Raw genomic sequence first — 11037 nt, 5'->3', positions numbered from 1 at the left:
TAGTTTGTGGTTCTTTGTTATGGCAACTCTCACAAACAAACACAGCAATTATCTACAAATTAATAATAACGAGCATGCTATAAGTTAAACCTGAATAGAATGCTGCTAACACAGCATTAAAAGGAGAATGATTAGCCTAGAGTATACTTATGTGAAAATAAGAATTTTTTAAATTCGTACATTTATTAGAAAGATTGGGGGAAAAGTATGAGACTCTTATTACCTGGGAAAAAAGGCAAAAACTTTTTTAAAGGAAATAATAAAGAATTAAATAAAAAGTAGAAGTTAATAAAATAGCAATTTAAAAAGTAAATTAAAGAATCTGGATCCTTGAAAAGATAAATGATATGCACAACCTTTGCAAATTCTGACTAATCAATAGCACTAGGAGGAAAAAGGATACTTAACTACAGATACTTAAATGCCATACAATAAATTTTAAAGTCTTGATGCCAAGATAATTTTTCTATTAAAATAAAAGTTGCCAAAATTCACTCAAGCAGTGAAAAAAATCTGGAGGAACTCAGTAAAAATAAACTAAATGTAAACATTAATCAAGAAAATAGGCACATAATAGGTTTATCAATTTATTTTACCAAATACCTAATTAACAGAAACAATGTTTTCTAAATATTTTTTAGTGTATTGTAAAATGGTAGAAAACATTTCTGTTTACCTGACAATTTTATTGTAATTTTGATTCCCAGATGGCATGGAAAAAGTCGGAAAGCCTTATTATACTGATCCCCCAAATAGAAAAGAAGAACACAGGAAAGAAGCTCAAGCTCACTTTTGAACACAAGTATAAAACTTTGTATACATTACGCACACAAAAACGCTACGCACAAACATTTTTATAATTTGTTTGGCTTAGTCTGACTTAAATAAGGGTTTTGTGGGTATATTAGTGTATTAGTCCATTTTCACACTGCTATAAAGAACTACTTGAGACTGGATAATTTATAAAGAAGAGTTTTAATTGACTCAGTTTCGCATGACTGGGGATGACCCAAGAAACTTACAATCATGATGGAAGGGGAAGCTGGCACCTTATTCACAAGGAGGTAGGAGAAGGAGTGAGAGCGCAGGGATATCTACCATTTATAAAACCATCAGATCTCATGGGAAGGATGAGAACAGCATGAGGGAAACTTCCCCATAATCCAATCATTTTCCTTCCTTGACTTGTGGAGATCCCAGGTTCCTAGACACAAGGAGATTAAAGTTAAAGATGAGATTTAGATGGGGACCCAGAACCAAACCATATCAATTAATCAGGGTTATATGGAGAAACAGAACCAATAGAATATATGTAAGAGACTTAAAGGAATATACGTGGAAGTGGAGGCTGAGATATCCTGTGATCTGCTCTCTGCAAGATGGAGAACCAGGAAAGGCAATCGTATAATTCAGTTCAACTCTAAAGGCCTAAGAATTAGGGAGCTGATAGTATAGGCCCCCATCTGAGGCTGAAATCTTGAGAACCAGGAGCAATGATGTCCAAGGGCAGGAGAAGATGGATGTCTCAGCTCAAATAAAGGGAATTTGCCCTTTTTCTGCCTTTTCGTTCTATTCAGGCCCTCAATAGATGTAATGATGCCCACCCACATTGGGAAAGGTCAATGTAGTCTTCTTCACTCAGTCTACCGATTCAAATGTTAATTGCTTCTGAAAACACTCTCACAGATGAACCCAGAAATACTGTTTTACCAGCTGTCTGGGAATTCCTTAGGTCAGACAAGATGACACACAAAATTGAACATTACAGTGGACTAAGCAAAGTTATCAAGTACTCTTGATGAAGTTGTGGGGACAGAAGGCATATAAACATGATAGGCAGTCATCATATACCCCAGGAGAATGGAGGAAGTGGTTGCAATTACCAATTAGATAGACTTGCCATATATGCAACAGAGAAGAACACATACAAATTCCAAATCAAAATTCACATAGATTTAGTTACCAACTATACACTTTACTGATGCTCACATCCTTCATGTCTCTAAACATGACACTCTCAAGAAGTGCAAACCAAGAGTTAAACTCCTGCTCAACCCTGATGGAGCCACTGCTGCCAGTAACACATTCAAGGCAACTCAGAGGTGCATAGGGCAAGCTGGCATGAGTTTGCTCATCTTCAAACTCTGTGCAGCACCAAGAAAGGACTCACGTCCCAAATATCCCATGAAGCTTGATGAGCTTTCACTCTACTCAGTTCCTAAGGGTGAATTTGAATATATGGAGGAGTGGAGGACCCAGTTTGAAGAAAGCATCTCTCAGCTCCAACATTACTGTAGGCCATGTACAAGTTGGTGTCAGGAAACATACTCCCAAACTAATTCCAAGATGCAAAGTTTGGGTCAATGAGGGTTAGACAGCTATGAATATCTCCAAATGCACCTCCAGGATTTTTTCCAAGACTTGGTGTTATTGGTTTTGCTGGCCTTTTTGGACTCTTTTTGGCAAAAGGTTACAAAATTAAAGAAGCTGGTATAGCCTTCTGGTTTCATGGGATTAGCTGCCTCTGCCTATTATCTACAACAATTCATTGCATTTGCCCAGGTCAGTGGGGAGAGTTTACATGGTTGGGATTTATGAAGATACATAGTCCTATAAGATTTGTAGGGAACTTATGAAAAATGTAATGTATAATTGACTGTTCCTCTACTCTCTGCTTTTACAAGTAAAATGCATATTCTGTGAATACTAATCAAAGCCCCATAAGAATGTAACCACTTGTCTCATTGCCTACCCACCAACCATTTTTTTTCTCCTTCCTCTCCCTCTAGCTCTTTCTTCTTTAAATACTGAAGTCATCAAAACCCTCTTTGGAAAAGGCATGGACCACAGATGCCCCTGTTATTTGTGTTTTATTTTTTTCATCTTCTTTGCTCAACCTTGGCAAAATAAACCTCAAAATCAATTGCGACTTGCCTCAATCTTCTTTTTTTTTTTGGTTTACAACCCTATGAGGAGACCAACTATGGTAATTTAAAATCTCATTCAGAGCATCACCATTGGTATATGTTTTTTGCACTCATATGGCACAAAACTGAAAAATTATTATGCATTACAAAAATTGAAATCTTATTCTGCATTATAACAATGGATCTTGCATATTTCATGGTCATGGTGATACTTACCGAGCATGAGTCACTAGGAGATGGCTGCCAAAATTGCCTCCAGACTATGACAACAATATAATTTCTCATTTGATCTTGATAGGAAGGATATTGTAAAACCGGCATGTGTGCATACACACATATATATAGAGGAAACTGCTCTAGAACTGAACGTTCTCAAGGGCAGAATTAGGGAAGGTGCAGTAAAACATTGGCCAAGATCAACAAGTGTTGCTTTGAAAATCTTACTGAGATGTTCCCATATAATAAATGAGAGATGGAAAAGAATTTAAGGAATATTCCAAAGCTAGTAACATGGTGTAGTCCATTTTCACACTGCTGATAAAGACATACCCCAGACTGGGTAATCTACAAAAGAAAGAGATTTAATTGGACTTATAGTTCTATATGACTGGAGAGGCCTCAGAATCATGACAGGAGGTGAAAAGGACTTCTTACATGTTGGTGGCAAGAGAAAATGAGGAAGAAGCCAAAGTAGAAACCCCTGATAAACCTATCAGATCTCATGAGACTTACTCACTATCACAAGAATAGCACAGGAAACACCGGACCCCATGATTCAATTACCCACCCCTCAGTCCCTACCACAACATGTGGGAATTATGGGAGATACAATTCAAGTTGAGATTTGGGTGGAGATACAACCAAGCCATATCATTCTGCCCCAGCCCCTCAAAATCTCGTGTCCTCACATTTCAAAACCAATCATATCTTTCCAACAGTCCTCCAAAGTCTTAACTCATTTCAGCATTAACCCTAAAGTCCACAGTCCAAAGTCTCATCTGAGACAAGGCAAGTCCCTTCCACCTATGAGCCTGTAAAATCAAAAGCAAGTTACTTACTTCCTAGATACAATGTGGGTACAGGTATTGGGTAAATACAGCCATTTGAAATGGGAGAAATTGGCCAAAACAAAGGGGTTATAGTACCCATGCAAGTCCGTAATCCAGTGGGGCAGTCAAATTTTAAAGCTCCAAAATGATCTCCTTTGACTCCAGGTCTCACTTTTAGGTCATGCTGATGCAAGAGGTGGGTTCCCATGGTCTTAGGAAGCACCACCCCTGTGGCTTTGTGGGGTACAGCCTCCCTTCTGGCTGTTTTCATGGGCTGGCATTGAGTGTCTGTGGCTTTTCTAGGGGCATGGTGCATGCAAGCTGTCGGTGGATCTACCATTCTGGAGTCTGGAGATGGTAGTCCTCTTCTCACAGCTCCACTAGACAGTGCCCCAGTAGGAACTCTGTTTGGGAGCTCCAACCCCACATTTCCCTTCTGCACTGGCTCGCCATGAGGGTCCCGCCCCTGCAGCAAACTTTTGCCTGGGCATCCAGGTGTTTCCATACATCTGAAAACTAGGCAGAGGTTCCCAAACCTCAGTCCTTGACTTCTATGCACCTGCAGCCTCAACACTACATGGAAGTTGCCAAGGCTTGGGGCTTCCACCCTCTGAAGCCACAGCCTGAGGTGTATGTTGGCCCTTTTCAGCCATGGCTGGTGTGGCTGGGACACAGGGCACCAAGTCCTTCAGCTGCACGTAGCACAGGGGCTCTGGGCCTGGCCCACAAAATCACTTTTTCCTCTTGGGCCTCCTGGCCCATGATGGGAGGGGCTACTGTGAAGGTCTCTGACACGGCCTGGAGACATTTTCCTCATGGTCTTGGGGATTAACATTTGGCTCCTCCTTACTTATGAAAATTTATTCAGCCAGCTAGAATTTCTTTCCAGCAAATGGGTTTTTCATTTCTATTGCATTGTCAGGCTGCAAATTTTCCAAACTTTTTTGCTCTGCTTCCCTTAGAAAACTGAATGCCTTTAACAGCACCCAAGTCATCTCTTGAATGCTTTGCTGCTTAGAAATGTCTTCTGCCAGATAATCTAAATTATCTCTCTCCAGTTCAAATTTCATAAATCCGTAGGGCAGAGACAAAATGCCACCAATCTCTTTACTAAAACATAACAAGAGTCACCTTTTCTCCAGTTCTCAACAAGTTCCTCATCTCCTTCTGAGACCACCTCAGCCTGGACCTTATTGTCCATATCACTACCAGCATTTTGGGCAATGCCATTCAACAAGTCTCCAGGAAGTTCCAAATTTTCCCACATTTTCCTGTCTTCTTCTGAGCCCTCCAAACTGTTCCAATCTCTGCCTGTTACCCAGTTCCAAAATTGCGTCCACATTTTTGGGTATCTTTTCAGTAATACCCCACTCTACTGGTACCAATTTACTGAATTAGTCAATTTTCACACTGCTGATAAAGACATACCCGAGACTGGGCAATTTACAAAAGAAAGAGGTTTAATTGAACTTACAGTTTCATATGGCTTGGGAAGTCTCAGAATTATGGCAGGAGGTGAAAGGCACTTCTTCCATGACGGTGGTAAGGGAAAACGGGGAAGAAGCAAAAGAAGGAACCCCTGAAAAACCCATCAAATCTCGTGAGACTTGTTCACTATCATAAGAATATCATAGGAAACATCACCCCCCATGACTCAATTACCTCTCCCTGGATCCCTCCCACAACACAGGGGAATTCTGGGAGATGCAATTCAAACTGAGATTTGGGTGGGGACACAGCCAAACCATATCACATGGGCAAGATTTAAGAGATTGTATGTGGCTTTGACTTCCTATCAAATTTCAAAGCAAAAGCTTGAGAAAAGATAGGCTTTTCCTAATAAGAGGTTAGACATGAACACTGTATATGTTAAATATAGTTTTGTGCATGATTAGTGTAAATTACTTAATAAAATTATGGGGCTGCTATGACCATTATAAATTAGAGATTAGTAGAATTATATAAAGTTTGACATAATTAGAAAATCACTTATTGTAATTCTATTTATGACTCACATTCTTGCGTTTCTTGAATGGTGAGAGAAAATGAAAGCTGGGCTAGAATTTTAAAGTATTATTATATTTACTTTGTCAGGCCCCAAGACCTAAAAATGTCAGAAGCTGGCATGACTGTAGAACAGGTTTTTACCACACAATCAAAATGTAGTAAATTCTAGAACTAGAGCTACAACTTACCAATGGAAAATACTCTTTTGTAAAATCTTTTGGGCAAACATAATTGATAATAGTGTATAACAGAGGAGTTTTTCCTATGATGCCACAAGCTTATTAGTAGTTGAAGTCAAGTTACAAGACTTTTTCTTATACAGGGCTTACCTGGCCACTGTTCAATGTCATGTGTTTACTTATTCCGCGTTGGGGAGGATGTGTAAGGGTGTGGCAAACGAAGCTTCCCCTTGCTCCGAGGAGAAATGGAAAGAGAGGTAAATATGCAATATGGAGTATTCTAGAAGGTATTGGGTGCTTGCTGCTCATTATATGTTCATAGGGCCAGGGACATGAGGACCACCTGGGAGCTTGTAGGAATGCAGATGCTCAGGCTCCATCCCAGAAGAAGTGAATCAGAACCTGCATCTTGACAAGCTTCCCTGGTGATATGTAATTACATTCAAGAAGCCTTATTCTAAATTCCATGAGAAAAATATTTTTAGCTATTCAATATTTTTACCTCAGATACTAACACCCAGTGGAAACTCAATAGCATTTGCTCAAAGAAAGAATGAATGAATTAATTGATGGATTATCTTCAACTTTCACTTTAATATTCTAAGAAATAGTCATGTTTTGAAAGTTTACATTTTAACTGTGTTTAGTTCAAGGTTAAGAAAATGCATCCTGAGAACTTAAAATGAGCAATATATTATGCTGGGCTTTGGGTGCCAAAATGAGACATCATTTTAAAAGAATATTAAGATGTACAGAGAAGTTTATACTTGAATTGAGAATTAAGAACTATACATTTGATCCTATGACAAATATGTTAACATTTAGACAGTGAAAAACGTTTAGTACTGTAGAGCAGCAACAACAACAAAGAAGGCTCCAAGGAGACAATAAATTATAAGAATACTAAGCTGTTTGAGTTCAGAAGAAGAAATCATTTATTGCTACACGAACAGAATAACAGTAGGAATAACTAATACTTATATGTTTAGCAGGTACTTCTCAATACAGGGGCACAGAAGCTAAGATTTATCTATTGGTGATAATAATAATCTCTTATACTACTATAATATGAGCATTTACTACACACTAAGCCCTCCTATGAGAACTTTATGTTAACTCAATTATCATCATATCCTTAGCATGGAATAAGTATTTTTTATTTTATTGACAATTTACAGATTAAAAACTGAGTAATGAGGCAGTTTATCCATGTGCCCAAGGAGAGGTGAGACTTTTTCCTGGAGTGGAGGAGAGTGGATGTGTTTGCAAGGGCATGAAATGTTTGCATGTATTCACGACAGAATAACATGAGTAAATTTGGGGTACTAACAATTATGTAGTGTTTTTCTTAACATCATGAGTAACAAATTGGGATTCAGATTTGGGTAAATAAGAGAAAAGCAGGTAATAAAACAATAAGGGAAGGCTGCTTCGCAACTATACTACATTTGACTTGAATCATGGCTTGCTCACTTACCATCAGTGGAATCTCAAACATCTGACCCCTCTGAACCTCTTGTTTCTTCAAATATCTCGTAAGGTGACTATAAGAATTAACCAAATATACTCCATAAAATAAGCTATTTTATCAGAATTATATTAATAGTCACAACTTTAGGTTCATGATAAAATCACAAAATTAGAATATTAACTTTAAGTTATTTAAAGAAATCACAAAGTTCAATTCAATTCAATGTCTTCACTGTGTCCCATGTCTGACAAAAGTGACTCAAATTAAGGCACTGAGCTCATTGTTGCAACTAGATCATATCTCACTATGCCAAAGTTTTTCAGCCTATTTTTTGCATAGGCCTCAATAAACAGTATTTCAACTGGGCTTCTGGCTTTTAGTTATCTGAATATCTGATGCAATATTGGTAAAAAGCAATGCTTTTACAGAAGCCCAATTAACACTAAACATTTTCCTCACTCCACTTGGCTTTCTGTGAAGCATTATTTATGAGGAGATACAATAGGCATGGGATAATTATAAGTCGTGTGTATGATGTCAAAAGCCTATTATTGTGACATTCTGAAGACAGTGTTTTCAAAGAATTTTTCTGTAAAGTCGGTTTAAGTTAAATACAGTACTCCAGTTTGGTTCCAAATAAATTATGGACTGGGTCAGTCATGGGGATAAAATTACATTTAGAGTTCCCACTGGCATTATAAGAAGTGAAACTGCAAAGGGCAGGCTCACTCTAAATAACAGGTGTTCCAGATTCTTAATGTTGTTGTTTTCTGAATTGAACCCAAGTCATGAGTTTTGAAATGAGCTCTCAGAAGTCTCAGAGAATTATTGGAGTTGGCCCATACTTTCCTATTTTCTACTAAGGAGACAGAATCTGGCTAATTAAGAAATAATTACATTTTCTGTGATCTAATTTGAATTCTAGCTCATGTCTATATTTGGTTTTAATTTTTTTCTTGACCTTCATTTAATAAATCCTCCAACCATATTGGCTGTGAAGTAAAACGTGCATCATAGTTTGGCATTTCCTTTCATTTCCTCCTAAGATATAAATGCCTTCAGCCAGAAATTATACACATACTGGAAATAATATCTCTTTTAACAATAGTATTTCTCATTTATTCCAGCTATGTTATCTTATATATTATTATATTTTAAGAAAATTAAAAGGTTATTCAGTTATTACTGAAGATATTCACTCAATATCAATAAAAGAGAGGAAAGGAGTAAGATTTTAAAAAGAAATAGCTGATCTCAAAGAAGTTTGTGAAAAATCTGCCATTTATTTTGGAAGTTTTTTTCATATTACTCCACAAATAATTATTAAAACAGAGAGGAAGAACATAGTATAGAAACCATAAAGAGTATAAAGTGTATAAAATATCTTAATTACTAAGATAAAATCAGTCCGTCTCACTCAAAAGAGATAACTGGTGATCAGAATGTTTTTCAATCGAAATATTATTAAGCAGGCAGCACATTTATTCATTTTCCTGGGAAAAGGCATTTAATATCACTGAATTTATTGTATGCATACATTTCATTTATCTTCTTAAACTACTTTCAGAATAAAGATGATGTTTACATAGGAAGTATTGACCTTTAACTACTCCCAAATCAAGAAGGAAAAATGCCATTCTTCTAATGAAATGAAAACGCTACTAACTAGGAATTGGAAAGAACAAAAAGAATTGCAGAGATTTTTTTAGCTTTCTCAATATCCCTGGGAAGCAAGTCCAAGTATATTCTATTTTCTTCCTGTACGTATTAGCGAAATCTCATAAAATTATCTTTAATTCATCCATGAGAACAGATTTTCATGTTACAAAGTATTGCACTATTGTAACATGCATATGGCTATTGATACAGTAGCAGTAATTATTTTGGTCCATTTAACAGATCATTTGGAGTTATTATTAGAGTATTTTATTCTCTATCTCCTTTTTTTTTTTTTCTGGAAAGACTACAATTAGGCTGCTTCACTGCTTTTTTCCCTTTTTTCCTTAATATGTTTTAACTTTTGAGAAAGAAAAAAATTCTCTAGTCATATCTTTTAATCACCAAGGCTTTGGAAGGCAGTGAAATTACTTAAAAAGAAAGATGTTTTCCTATTCTCGATCTTAGCAAAGCGAAAAAAAATAGCACTGAGGTCTTTGTCATGCTTAAACTACCTAATATACTCTGAGGACAATTATCAATAAAAAATGTTTTAACCCAGATATTATAGATCTGATTGTCCCATTTTTGTATTCCTGTCTGGAGGTCTACAAAAACTTTTTTTTTTTTTGAGACGGAGTCTGGCTCTGTCGCTCAGGCTGGAGTGCAGTGGCGCGATCTCAGCTCACTGCAAGCTCTGCCTCCCGGGTTCAGGCCATTCTCCTGCCTCAACCACCCGAGTAGCTGGGACTACAGGCGCCCGACACCACGCCCGGCAAATTTTTTCTATTTTTTAGTAGAGGCGGGGTTTCACCGTGTTAACCAGGATGGTCTCGATTACAAAAACATTTCTTGTCATGCAGGAGGTTAACACAATGAAATAAAATTGTACTCCTGATCCCAGATATTCACTCACACCCCCTCGTGCCTTTGGGTAAACTTCCCCTACCCACTGTCAGGCTTGGCCACATAAATTGCTTTGAGCAATGAAATGTGAGTGAATAATACATGCTACACACTTCCAAAGATAACCTTTAGAAATAACTTCATATTTTAGGATCAGCCTCTTTAGCTTCTACCCTCTTCTATGAAAACAAGTTAAACCAAATAGAAGCTGTTGCTCCAGCATGAGTTTTTGATTGATAAGACATGTGGAGCTGAGTGCAGTCAGCCAGAAATAATGTATAAGAAGAGCAAGAAATAAATGTTTGTTCTTATAAGCCGTTAAGATATTGGAGGTTTTTATTACCACAACAGAAACCATAGAATATCATTGGTTCTCAACGCTGGACTTTCGCTACTGAATAAACAAAACAAACAAACTGATGCTGGGCTGTGGACTATATTCAGAGCCTAGAAAAAAAATGGCAACCATTGTCATGCAGTGCAGGAAACTCCTGCCTATAATAATTTGAAACACAAAAAATTAACTTAATGGACTTTCAATTTCGGGAAAAAAAAATTTGAGACAGAACGTTACTAGCATTGATTGGATGTTTTCTGCATTTGATGAACTGAGAAAAGAATCACCTTATTTACAATAGGTGTGAAAGAAAAAAATAACGAGTCTAGACATTCTGAGAGTAGTGTCATTTAAAAATTGAGACTATTTCTCATCTAGCATCAGAGAAAAATATTTTAAAAAGAAATGCTTTGGGCTATTAAAGGTGATTAAGACTCATCCTAAATATGACAGGCTCAGGAAAAAAGGTATTTTGCCAAAAACTCTGATTGTTTTAAGGTGGCCC

General features: G+C 37.2%; 1 pseudogene; it reads left to right on the top strand.

Annotated features, from left to right (window-relative positions):
• The first annotated feature begins 1004 nt into the window (after positions 1 to 1004).
• On the top strand, positions 1005 to 2616 carry LOC129034273 (MICOS complex subunit MIC26-like; annotated as a pseudogene).
• The last annotated feature ends 8421 nt before the right edge of the window (positions 2617 to 11037 follow it).

This window comes from Pongo pygmaeus, chromosome 2, assembly GCF_028885625.2.
Source record: "Pongo pygmaeus isolate AG05252 chromosome 2, NHGRI_mPonPyg2-v2.0_pri, whole genome shotgun sequence".
Classification (NCBI taxonomy): Eukaryota; Metazoa; Chordata; class Mammalia; order Primates; family Hominidae; genus Pongo; species Pongo pygmaeus.
Note: the sequence above shows the minus strand (reverse complement) of the source record. Positions and strands in the feature narration are given on the sequence as shown.